Here is a 13,430-nt window from a genome sequence, read left to right on the forward strand (position 1 = left end):
TCCATCACCTGGCATTAGATACGTTCCTCTCCTCTCTATTTCCATAAGAACATCCTGGAGCAAATCCATAAGCAAGCGCAGCAGCAGGGACAGAGCTGCACTGCGTGTGTTTGTTCATGCGTTTGTTGTCCTAGGTGATGCATTCTCTTGAACTCTCCTGTATTGTGATCTCTCATGGGTCTTTGGTCTGAAAATAGTACATGGATTTCAAACAAATATGAAAAAAGCACCAGTTAAGTTGCAACAAATATCTGAAAAGGTCGTATACATTTGTACTATTTTAGTTTTTCCTTAAAGTACACTTATGATGTAGGTAAATTTAGCTTCTCATCCTCTTAGTAGAAGTAAAATTAAACGTGCTTAGGATGAAATGGGTCTAAAAACAACCCATTACAATGTACAGTATAATTTGTCACCTACTATGCATACATTTTATATTTATACAGTATATATATATATATATATATATATATATAAATATATATATATAATTTTTTTTTTCCATTGTGCATTCCAATTCTCAATCAAACTGCCGTTGGTTTATTTTGATTAGGTTAAAAATATAACTAAAAAAATACAGCTAACACAATAAAACACAATAAAAACATGATTTTTGATTATCTGTCTTTGCAAATAAACTCTTCATATATGTGTCTGTATATATATATATATATATATACATATACATACATTATATATATATATATAGAAGTGTTCAGATGCTGTCTAAGTGCCGTCTGAAATTTTCATCTAAAATGCGAATTTTTTTTTTTATCAAGAATTTTACTATTTCTATGCAATTAAAGTGAAAACTGAACATAGATATAGGCTCATTTTAGAAGAAAGTTTCAGACAGCACTTAGAGGCTTTGCATCTGAACTCTTCATATATATATATATATATATATATATATATATATATATATATATATACGGTATATATATATATATATATATGCAGGTGCTGGTCATATAATTAGAATATCATCAAAAGTTGATTTATTTCACTAATTCCATTCAAAAAGTGAAACTTGTATATTATATTCATTCATTACACACAGACTGATATATTTCAAATGTTTATTTCTTTTAATTTTGATGATTATAACTGACAACTAAGGAAAATCCCAAATTCAGTATCTCAGAAAATTAGAATATTACTTAAGACCAATACAAAGAAAGGGTTTTTAGAAATCTTGGCCAACTGAAAAGTATGAACATGAAAAGTATGAGCATGAAAAGTATGAGCATGTACAGCACTCAATACTTAGTTGGGGCTCCTTTTGCCTGAATTACTGCAGCAATGCGGCGTGTCATGGAGTTGATCAGTCTGTGGCACTGCTCAGGTGTTACGAGAGCCCAGGTTGCTCTGATAGTGGCCTTCAGCTCTTCTGCATTGTTGGGTCTGGCATATCGCATCTTCCTCTTCACAATACCCCATAGATTTTCTATGGGGATAAGGTCAGGCGAGTTTGCTGGCCAATCAAGCACAGTAACACTATGGTCATTGAACCAGCTTTTGGTACGTTTGGCAGTGTGGGCAGGTGCCAAGTCCTGCTGGAAAATGAAATCAGCATCTCCATAAAGCTTGTCAACAGCAGGAAGCATGAAGTGCTCTAAAATTTCCTGGTAGATGGCTGCGTTGACTGTGGACATCAGAAAACACAGTGGACCAACACCAGCAGATGACATGGCAGCCCAAATCATCACAGACTGTGGAAACTTCACACTGGACTTCAAGCAACATGGATTCTGTGCCTCTCCACTCTTCCTCCAGACTCTGGGACCTTGATTTCCAAATGAAATGCAAATTTACTTTCATCTGAAAAAAGGACTTTGGACCACTGAGCAACAGTCCAGTTCTTTTTCTCCACAGCCCAGTTAAGATGCTTCTGACGTTGTCTCTGGTTCAGAAGTGGCTTGGTAGCCCTTTTCCTGAAGACGTCTGAGCGTGGTGACTCTTGATGCACTGACTCCAGCTTCAGTTCTCTCCTTGTGAAGCTCTCACAAGTGTTTCAATCAGCTTTGCTTGACAGTATTCTCAAGCTTGTGGTCATCCCTGTTGCTTGTGCATCTTTTCCTACCCAAATTCTTCCTTCCAGTCAACTTTGCATTTAATATGCTTTGATACAGCACTCTGTAAACAGCCACACCTTTCAGTAATGACCCTCTGTGACTTACCCTCTTTGTGGAGGGTGTCAATGTTCGTCTTCTGGATCAATGTTCGTCTTCTGACCAAGTCAGCAGTCTTCCCCATTAATGTGGTTTCAAAGAACAAGAGATACCCGGAATTTATACTGTAGGGATGGTCATTTATTCAAACTCAAATGTAAATATTCTAATTTTCTGAGATACTGAATTTGGGATTTTCCTTAGTTGTCAGTTATAATCATCAAAATTAAAAGAAATAAACATTTGAAATCTATCAGTCTGTGTGTAATGAATGAATATAATATACAAGTTTCACTTTTTGAATGGAATTAGTGAAATAAATAAACTTTTTGATGATATTCTAATTATATGACCAGCACCTGTATATATGACAATGTGCAACGGTGCAGACTTCTTTTGTTTTTTTTTACAATAGTATTTTAATTGGAATTCCTGTAACTGCATGATTTCACTGATCTTTTTAATTCTCATGATTTGAATTATGAATAGAAGAGAAGGTCAAATGAATGACATGTTACAGACACTCTTGTGCCATGGCCATCTCTCATCACAGGCTTCAATTTCACACCAACAGAAGGCGCTGTTGTCTTAAATTGAGAGAACGATTTTACAAGTTCTTGTGCTGCCTCATTTGCTTTCTTTTTTTATGTTTATATTTTTTTATTATGCAGATGAATCATTTGTTTTCTTTGATGTACATTTACATGTTTTTTTTTTTTGCTGCCGAGATGGTTACATGTATAATAAATAGAACATTTAATCAAAAAGGATATATTCTGCTGCCTGCTTGTCATTATTTTTGGAGGCTGATATAGTATTATTACTGTATGTGAGGAAATTGTCTTATTGACATATACACTGTCCAGACAAACAGCTGTATGCTGAAAACAGGGGCATAAATAAAAGATTAAATGTTTAAAGGTTTCATTTTCACTGCATTATTTACTGCAAACACTGCTGTGTGAATCACGAGCTGAAATTGGCCTGGAACAGAGGGTTAATCTAGCAGGTTGGACCTTTAGCTGTAAAGCTGCAATTACGTTCACAGTTAAGTTGTGCTTGCCACTATATCAACATGGGCTTTTAAAGTAATTTTTTAACACTTGGGTGAACCATGTCACTGGAGAGCAGGAATTGCTATTGTTCATGAACCGTAGCCAGCGGTGTGGGCGGGGCTTACAGCACAGCCATTTAAGATACATTATGTGCTCAAGACTTCCATTAGCGTCTTATACGAGCAGTGCAGTGGCATGTCAAGAACTTTGCAAGTGTTCGTTCTTATTTTCCTTTATAGACTATAAACGTCCTGTATAATTTATGCTAAAACAGCATACAGTAGGCTGACACAAATTCACTGAAAAAAAAAAGTGACTCTAAAGTTTGTGGTGCCTGGATAGTTCATAAACATAAGTGGTAATATGAATCAACCTACAAAATTTTCTTAACCTTAAAATATACTGACAATAACCATAAGCATGTCAAAATAAAATAAAATAATTCAATAAATTTTAACCAAACAATTTGAAATGTCACATTAAACATGTAACTAAATTTAAATAAAATATAAACAAAAGTGGATTGTGCAAGGAACATCTTTTTACTGTTCTTTTAAATAAAATACATAATACTTGTTATAATATAACATTTTCATTTTTGTATTTTTTTTATTTTAAAGTAAATTAAAAATATTATAAACTCAAAATATTATGACAATTTTATCTGTAATCTGTATTTAAAAATATGATTACACATTTACAGTTTATATATATATATATATATATATGTGTGTGTGTGTGTGTGCGCATTTACAGTAGTTATTTTATTTGTAGAATATTTTGAATATTTTATTTGTAGAATATTAGCTATAAGTAAAACAAAAATAGCTTCTTTTTGCATAATTTAGTATTTTCTTATTTTTTTAAATGTAATACATTTTTTGATATTGAGATTTATACATTACCTGAAAGCTCAATAAATAAGCTTTCCATTGATTTATGGTTTGTTAGGACAATATTTGACTGAGATTTGAAAAATCTGGAATCTGAGGGTGCAAAAAAATAAAAATATTGAGAAAATCGCCTTTAAAGTTGTCCAAATGAAGTTCTTAGCAATGCATATTACTAATAAAAACGTAAGTTTTGATATATCAACAGTGGGAAATTTACGAAATATCTACGTGGAACATGATCTTTACTTAATATTGTAATGATTTTTGACATAAAAGACAAATCGATAATTTTGACCCATACAGTGTATTTTTGGCTATTTCTACAAATATACCCATGCTACTTAAGACTGGTTTTGTGGTTCAGGGTCACACACACACACACACACACACAGACACACACACACACAGACACACAAACACACACAGACACAGACACACACACACACACACACACACACACACACACACACACAGACACACACAGTGGGTACAGAAAGTATTCAGACCCCCTTAAATTTTTCACTCTGTTATATTGCAGCCATTTGCTAAAATCATTTAAGTTCTTTTTTTTTCCTCATTAATGTACACACAGCACCCCATATTGACAGAAAAACACACAATTGTTGACATTTTTGCAGATTTATTAAAAAAGAAAAACTGAAATATCACATGGTCCTAAGTACTCAGACCCTTTGCTGTGACACTCATATATTTAACTCAGGTGCTGTCCATTTCTTCTGATCATCCTTGAGATGGTTCTACACCTTCATTTGAGTCCAGCTGTGTTTGATTATACTGATTGGACTTGATTAGGAAAGCCACACACAATTCCAAATTTTCACTCAAAATGTTATGGTGATGATGATAATGTAATTTGTAATTATATTTATTAATATGCAAAAAAATATATATATATATTTTATAAACATTTTATATTTTACAATTTACATTTTTTAATTGAAAAGTGTTAACATATATCTCATATGTGTATGTATATATCCTTTGTTGTTAAAAATAATTACATATTTTATAATTATATATATAGTTTTAATAAAATAACATAAGAAAAACATGGAAATGAAAAGATAATTTAAAAGTAAAAATAAATAAATAAAAAGTAAAATAATTAATTTCCATTTTATTTTTATGTTTAAAGTGCCTTGTATTTTTTTTTTTTTTACAAATAGCATACAATATATTTTCTACTTCCAAATAAAAAACAAAAATAATTGTGCTGAATATAATTAATTGTTATCAACAACAACAAAAAAAAAGTTTCATTTTCATTCTTTTTCGGTTAAAATTCAAAACATTTTGACCATGTATAGCCACCATGTGGACTATAAATGCAGGCTTCAATGTATGCATCTTATCACTTGGTGGACAAGCAAGATGATACTATAACCCCGCACAAGGTCGAATATCAATATTTTCTTCTATTTCTGGAGGATTTTGGAAAGCGAGTAGAGAGAGGAAACCGCAGCAGAGGTCAGGGATGGCGCTGGTCTCGTGAGAGCCCCCGAGTGCCACTGATAGTTGCACCTGATACAGAGCAGCTCCACTACAGTTACCCTTGTGAGAGCATCTGCATGGAGCTCCTCACTCTGTGTTATGATATCAGCATGCTTAAGGGAACGATCTACAGCTTCATTTTAATAATCAACTCGTTAATTACAGACGAGAGAAGAAAGCCAGGCGTTCTGGTCCATTTTACTAATGTTCAATATGAAAGCGCCGCTCCACGAGATGCTTAGGTGGCCCCACGGGCCTCAAACACACACACACACACACACACACACACACACACACACACACACACACTCTCTTTATCAGCATATTGGATCAGCACCAGGGGACTGAAATTAACATTCATTAGTGGTTGCTCTGGGAAGGGTATATTTACAGGAGGAGTGCAGTATTACTTGTTACGCGTGTGTGTGTGCTGCACAATGTGTCGTGTGTTTCTCCGCCAGTAGGTTTTCCAATGCGGTACCGTCCTTCACCGGCTCCGTCCCGCTTTGCGGCAGTCGTCTGATGTCTTTGAGAGCCACTTATTTACCGAGTCGTCATAATAATGACATTAGATTCTGCTGTAAGACCAGCCGTGTCCAGATAACTCTCTCCGTTTGTGTTCATTCAGTCATTGACCTTCATGAACGCAAATGAGTTTATATCTGTGATGGAAATTGCGCTATGATAAAAGCGAAAGGCCTTGATTGAGGTCAGAGGAGGGAATGAAAATGTAAGAGTTACTGAGATGAAGACGAGCCTGTCAGAAAAGATAGTTGGAGCTTTATGTCATGCTCCATTCTGGGCCAGTCAATTCACTGACATTGAAAAAAAGTCATCATCACTGGCCCAATTGTAATTTGTACTATCCTCATCTGAACCGCTCTGTATACAGACCTTTGTCTCGCTTAGGAAAACAGTTTATGCTAAAACGATAAGGTTACTATTGTGAATATATTGTAGGTTCTCCTTCAAATAGTGTTAAAGGTCACACTAGTGACCTTTATGGAATGCAGAATGTCTTTATGCATTTATATTGTGAAGAAAAAAAAAAAGAAAAAAAATTCAACAACAAGAATAAGTAAACGTCACAGACTGACTTTTTGGATGAGCATGCAACACGGAGGAAACGTATCTGCATCATCCTGATCAATATAAAATAAGTTTTTAGAATGAAAACTACAATGAAGTTGCATGATTTGCAGTGTTGTGGAAAACTGGAGCGTATGTCATTTTGATAGTAAATAGTGTATGTAAAGTTGAAAACCGTTTTGCTGTTAAATATTTTTGTGAAAATTATTATTCAAAAATTCAAGACAACAGTTAATTAAAATAGAAAAGCAAAAATAGACAGCATTTACTGTCACATTTTATCGATTTTATGCTTCCTTGCTGTAAAAAAAGTATTAATTTCCTTAAAGGTGAATAAATACACAGTGCATCCGGAACGTATTCACAGCGTTTCACTTTTTCCACATTTTGTTACGTTACAGCCTTCTTCCAAAATGGATTAAATGTATTATTTTCCTCAATTCTACAAACAATACCCCATAATGACAACGTGAAAGTAGTTTGTTTGAAATCTTTGCAAGTTTAAAAAAAAAAAAAAAAACACATAAGTATTCACAGCCTTTGCTCAATACCTTGTTGAAACACCTTTGACACCAATTACAGCCTCAAATCTTTTTGGGTATGATGCCACAAGCTTTGATCATCATCATTTGGCAATTATTTGCCATTCTTCTCCTCACCTCTCAAGCTCTGTCAGGTTGGACGGGGGTAGACGCACATTTTCAGGTTTCTTCAGAAATATTTGATTGAGTTCAATCCCAGGCTGGCTGGGGAACTCAAGGACATTCACAGAGTTGTCTATAAGCCACTCTTACTGTGTGCTTAGGGTCCTTGTCCTGTTGGAAGTTGAACCTTCTGCCCAGTCTGAGGTTCTGAATGCTCTGGACTGGACTTTCATTCAGGCTCTCTCTATATTTTGGTGCACTGAGCTTTTCTACTCTACGAGTCCCTCAGTCCCTTACGCTGAAAAACAGCCCTACAACATGAGGCTACTACCAGCGCACTTTACTTTTGGGATGGTGCTCTGCAGGTGATGAGCAGAGCTGGTTTCCTTCAAACATGATGCTTAGAATTGAGATTCATCGGACCAGAGAATCTTGTTTCTCAGAGTCTGAGGCTCCTTTAGGTGCTTTTTTGCAAATTCCAAGTGTGTTTTCATGTGTTTTCACTGAGGAGAGGATTGAGTTTGGCCACACCGCCATAAAGCCCAGATCGGTGGAGTGTTGCAGTGATGTTTGTCCTTCTGTAGGTTTCTCCCATCTGCATACAGTATATCATGGAGCTCAACTAGAGTGACCTTCAGGTTCTTGGTCACCAGTCTAGACAAGGCCCTTCTTCATCAGTTGCTCAGTTTGGCCAGGAGGCTAGCACTAGGAAGAGTCCTGGTTGTTTCAAACTTCTTCCATTAAGGGTAACAGAGACTACATGCTTCTGTGAACCTTCGATGCTGCAGAAATATTTCTGTACCCTTCCTCAGATCTGTACCTCAATACAATACTGTCTCAGAGGTCTACAGACAATTCCTCAGACTTCATGGCTTGGTTTGTGCTCTGACATGCACTGTTAACTGTGGGACCTTATATAGACAGGTTGTGTGCCTTTCCAAACTATGTCCAATCAACTGAATTTACCACAGGTGGACTCCAATCAAGTTATAGAAACATCTCAAGAATGATCAGTGGAAACAGGATGCACCTGAACTCAATTTTGAGTGTCATGGCAAAGGCTGTGAATACTTTTTTTTTTTTTGTAATACATTTCAAACAAACTTATTTCACGTTGTCATTATGGGGTATTGTTTGTAGAATTTTGAGGAAAATAAAGAATTTAATCGATTTTGGAATGAGGCTGTAACATAGCAAAATGTGGAAAAAGTGAAGTGCTGTGAATACTTTCCGGATGCACTGTATCTTTCTGACCTCAGACTTTTCAAACTGTAGTGTACAGGATATATTCTTTTTTATTCTTCCATGGAGCACACAAAGAGATGTTTTAAAACATTTATACTACAAAACAATATAGTGACCAGGGGCTGTCAAGCTCCAAAACATGACAAACAGCACAATAAAAGGCTCCATAAAAATAGTCCGTACAACTTTATGGCAAGTTTTTGGAAGCAATTTGGTTTGAACTAGTGATGTTCGGTGTTTGACATGATGACGCACTCAATTTTGTATAAACCTAAGCACACAAGCACAAATGGTCAATTACAATTGATTCTTTGCATACGACAATGCTATCATATGCCTTCAGAAGACTTGGAATATAGTTTATAGATTGCTGAATATAGTGTTTTTTGTTTTTTTTTGGAAAATAAACTTTTTTTCTAAGTGGCTTTGTTGCACAAAAATATCCTTTTTTGTTGGGATTACGTTAGGATATGGGATTTTAGCCCAAATACCACGATTGCCTTAATAATTTTTTTTTCAAGGGTTGAGTAATTCCTGGCACTGATTTTCTAGAAGAATGATTATAGATTTACAGAGTTCATGAGCTTGCAAATGATTTTATTCTACAGTCAATTTAACGACAGGAACCATTTCACTCACTTCAGGAAGTGGTCGGCATGCCTCTTTGAACTTCAGAGCCGCAGAAGAAGCCTAACAAACTTCATCAAACAGTCATCCAGAACAGAACAAAGTCATTATCATTATCGTCCGTAATCACTTACGACACTCCGCGTTTGATCCAGAGCTTCAGAACCACTTTGAAGACGAAGCTCCACAATGGAAGTCATCCAATATATTCAATCAGCAGAGGCCACCGGTCTGCCCTGGCACATGATCAATACGGCTGAAGCGAGACAGTCTTCGCTGCATGTGTAATGCCTGTAAAAGGGGCAGGGATGTGTGGGCAGTAAACACTGCGGTTTTGATTGACAGGGTTGGAGATTGGATCTACTCACCATCTTCGTCCTCTCTCACTCTCACTCTCTCTCTCTCCGTCCCTTATCTGTTCACGCCACTTTGCAGTTTTACATCCCAATCGCAACATTTTCATTTCATTCCTGCCTTCCCCCACTCCTTTCTGCACCCACCGCCTCACCTCCTCTCTTTCCCGCTGTTCACTTTGACTTGTTTTCCCCCGTCGTTCCTGTGGCGAGGCAAAGCTAATGCATTTGTTTATATCCTTCCTCTTCCACAAATAGAAACTATTACAGCGGAGTCGAACGCCAGTGGTAGGCGTGAGGGTGCATGGCTGATTTTAGTTCTCTGCTCATTCCGGCTGCATTACCGCGCCATGGCGAAGGGTCTATCAATATGGCAGTCGTGGCTGGCGATCATGTAAACCCAGCATCGCTAAACAGAACCAGGCTGTGCTGAGGCCGATTCGGGCTCCGAGGTTTCCCGCTCAATGTCGGTTCATATAGAGGAGTTTTACCTCCAAGAGTGTTTGATGCTTTATTGTGTTCTCTCCATTAACCGGGGCAATTGAGTGGAATTCACAAGCCAGGAGTAGAAGGACAGAGAGTCGACGGAGTATGTGCAGCTGCAGAGAGTAATGAGATAGTAATTAAATCAAGTTATGGCTGGCCAGGGTTCTGCTGAAAAGGTTATATTGGGTAACCGGGGCCAGCGAGTGTGGGCATTCATGCATGCTGGCCTGTGGGTGAACACGTCTTACCTGGGCATGTGGAAGAAAAATTTGAAGAAGATTTGAAGAATTGCTCCCTCAGGAATCGACAGCTACGATGCAACGTGGGTGGAGCTGATGGCTGTAATTTGTACTAAATGGCGGTGAGCTGATAGAAAAGAAGGATGTGTAGAAGTCATGATCATTAGATGGGAATACACACACACACACACACACTGAGTGCTGCTGGCACCGGCAGGCACAGGGGATGCACGACAGCGCTGGTGCAGGTGTCCAATCAGTCTGTAATGGGGATATGCAAAATGTTCAACTAGTCTTAACTCTTTTGTTTTAGAGAATATTTCTGAAAAAAGACAAAGACTCAGTAAATTGCATTAGATGTAATGGCATACCCCCCTTTTGTTAAAAAACATGAACAATGAAGTCAAGTCAAGTTAAGTCACCATTATTTATATAGCGCTTTTTATACAATATCAATTATTATACAATATTTTTGTGTCAAATCAGCTTTATAGTTTTACACTGTTTCAATAATGCAAACAAAATTAAATTCCGCTGTAAAGCAGCTGTAAAAAGAGGACAATAGGAAACATTTTTCAATTAAAGTCAGTTCATCACTGATTCAGTGCATCATCTAGCTCAGTTCAGTTCTCATCCAATAGTGTCTGTGCAATTAAGTTGATAAGTTAAATGAAGGAAGGAAGGAAGGAAGGAAGGAAAAGCGGAAAGAAACGTTAACCCAAAAAGTAAAATCTGCTGAAGAAATACACACCGTCAGGACATCCAAGATTTAGATGAGTTTGTTTCTTCATCGGAAACAACTTGTAGCATTGCATCACTCGCATACCAATGGATGCTCTGCATGGGTGCCATCAGAATTAGAGCCCAAACAGCTGATAAAAACATCACAATAATCCACAAGTAATCCACATGACTCCATTGCATCATTATTATATCAACCTTAAATGACAAAATTAAACCAGTAGGCCTATTACAAAAATGGCATAAACTACTATTTGTTTGTCGTTCATTTGTTTGACATTCAATTAATCCAAAGGCATTCTGATTAAACATACAATTTAATCAGAAAACATTTAAAACATATTTCACCATTTTTAACGTTTAAAGTGATCAAACATGATTTACATAAGACATTCTTACATGCAAAACTGAATGGAAACTGATATGAAAAGTGGTCTTGAGGCAAACATTTTTGACTATTTTAAATTAGACCACAACATTTTAAAGTGCCCCTATTATGGGTTATGAAAGGTTCATATTTTGGTTTTGGGAGTCCCCAACAACAGGTTGACATGCATGCAAGGTCAAAAAAAACTTTCATTTTCTTATAATATGCATTTATTTTTACCTTATTTGCTCAACGACTCCCAAACGATTCGCTCAACGGTCCATTTTTCCAAACCCCTCCTTTGCTTGACGCTAATCCGCGGTGATTGGTCTGATTGGTCGATTTCATTTAAAGCAGAGTGCAGTGCTGCTTTGTGTACAACCGTAACCGGGGAAACAGCTATTTAACGCTCCAAAAGCGGCACCTAGTGGCAACAAGTGGGCGGGCAATATGCTAATGTTTCATGTTGACGTCAATTTCGTTTTAAAAACGACTCATTTCAATGATTCAGAGTCGACTCTTTCTTTTGAGAGACAATAACTTTATACACGGTGCACTTTCAGATTTTAAACTTTGCAGGATATTTTCATTCACTTAGAGCTGTGTTACACACTGCATGAAAGGTCATTTTCAAAAATCCATAATAGGGGCACTTTAAAACGCAGGGAGTGATGCTCAAAATCAGTGACTGAATTGGTAACACTTTAGAATAATGGTCCTTTGTTAACAAGTAACTATGCAGGAAGTAATAGGTAGTACTACATTAACACTTAACTTAATACTATTAACTAATAGAGAAGCAAGATTAACTAAGCAGTAAGTTTGAAATACACAGAAAACATCCATCCTTTGGTAAGAGTAGTAGTCACAATTTAAAAATGTAGCCGACTTATTTGGGGGATATCATATTCATAAATTAGTTTCCACAAAGAACCCAATTGTTCACTTTTAAGACGTTACTGTTGTGATTAGTAATTAATTGGTTATTCTTTATTAATTGGTCATAGTTCGCAAGTAGTTCTCAGTGAGGATATTTTTATTTAATAATGATCAAATATCTAATAAGGAACTTCCTTTGTCCTAAAATTTTTACTACTTACTGCTTAGTTAATCTTGCTTCTCTATTAGTTAATAGTATTAAGTTAAGTGTTAATGTAGTACTACCTATTACTTCCTGCATAGTTACTTGCTAACAACGGACCATTATTCTAATGTGTTACCACTGAATTTGGAATAGCATATTACCATAGTATTTTTTAGTATTTTTGCTAAATGTAAAGAAATAGTAAGAGTAGTCAAAGTCCCTTTAAGGCAAGTCGTTTCACTTGGCAGTCGTCTTTGAAACGCCTCTTGGGCATGCAAGGGTAGCTCCTATCCTTTTGAATGGGGAAACATCAGTTTCTCCAAAACTGTTTACCAAGCTTATGATTAAATTTCATATTTGAAATCACCAACGAAATCTGACAACAACTGTATCATAAATGTGGTTTGTTTTGCTCAAATAGTGTTAAAAGGCTTATTTTTCAGGCTAGACCAGCTAGTGTGCATGCACAGTCCTAAGCGCATGTCTCAGAACACTGACTGTTTCTATAGTACTCTATAGGGACTTCTAACACCATCTGCAGTCTGACTTTACCGATTAGCGATTGGCTCTTTTATTCCGAAAATGAGGCTTCCTGCGATAGAGTGGCCATATTGAATGAGCGTTGCATTTCTCCCCATTCAAAACTATACGAGTTACATGTCTTGGATATTCTATAGTCTTTGGAGTAGTATGCCAGTATAATTGCCAGAATTCATTCAGCGCTTTCTGGAATACGAAAATGGAACGTGGAGTGACGTGACATTGATTACAAATGCCAAGTAATTCTTTTGGTTAGCTTGCTTTCACAAAAACTAAGAACAGCGCAAAACTAAGAACACAAAACTTGTATTTTCCATGATGTTCCACCAGACGTATGGTATGGTTATTTTTATTTTATTTTTATTTTGTGGACCTCAAGGGATT

At 36.4% G+C, this 13,430-nt stretch overlaps 1 long non-coding RNA gene across 1 annotated transcript; it reads right to left on the reverse strand.

Moving 5' to 3' along the window:
- Positions 1-78: 78 nt before the first annotated feature.
- On the reverse strand, positions 79-11,804 carry LOC131529313 (uncharacterized). Its single transcript, XR_009268055.1, has 5 exons — positions 11,663-11,804; positions 11,066-11,186; positions 10,324-10,441; positions 9,249-10,188; positions 79-187 (listed from the first exon to the last, which is right to left on the reverse strand). It is a non-coding gene; the product is annotated as an uncharacterized LOC131529313 (long non-coding RNA).
- Positions 11,805-13,430: the final 1,626 nt, after the last annotated feature.

The sequence above is a fragment of the Onychostoma macrolepis genome, chromosome 21 (assembly GCF_012432095.1).
Source record: "Onychostoma macrolepis isolate SWU-2019 chromosome 21, ASM1243209v1, whole genome shotgun sequence".
Lineage (NCBI taxonomy): Eukaryota > Metazoa > Chordata > Actinopteri > Cypriniformes > Cyprinidae > Onychostoma > Onychostoma macrolepis.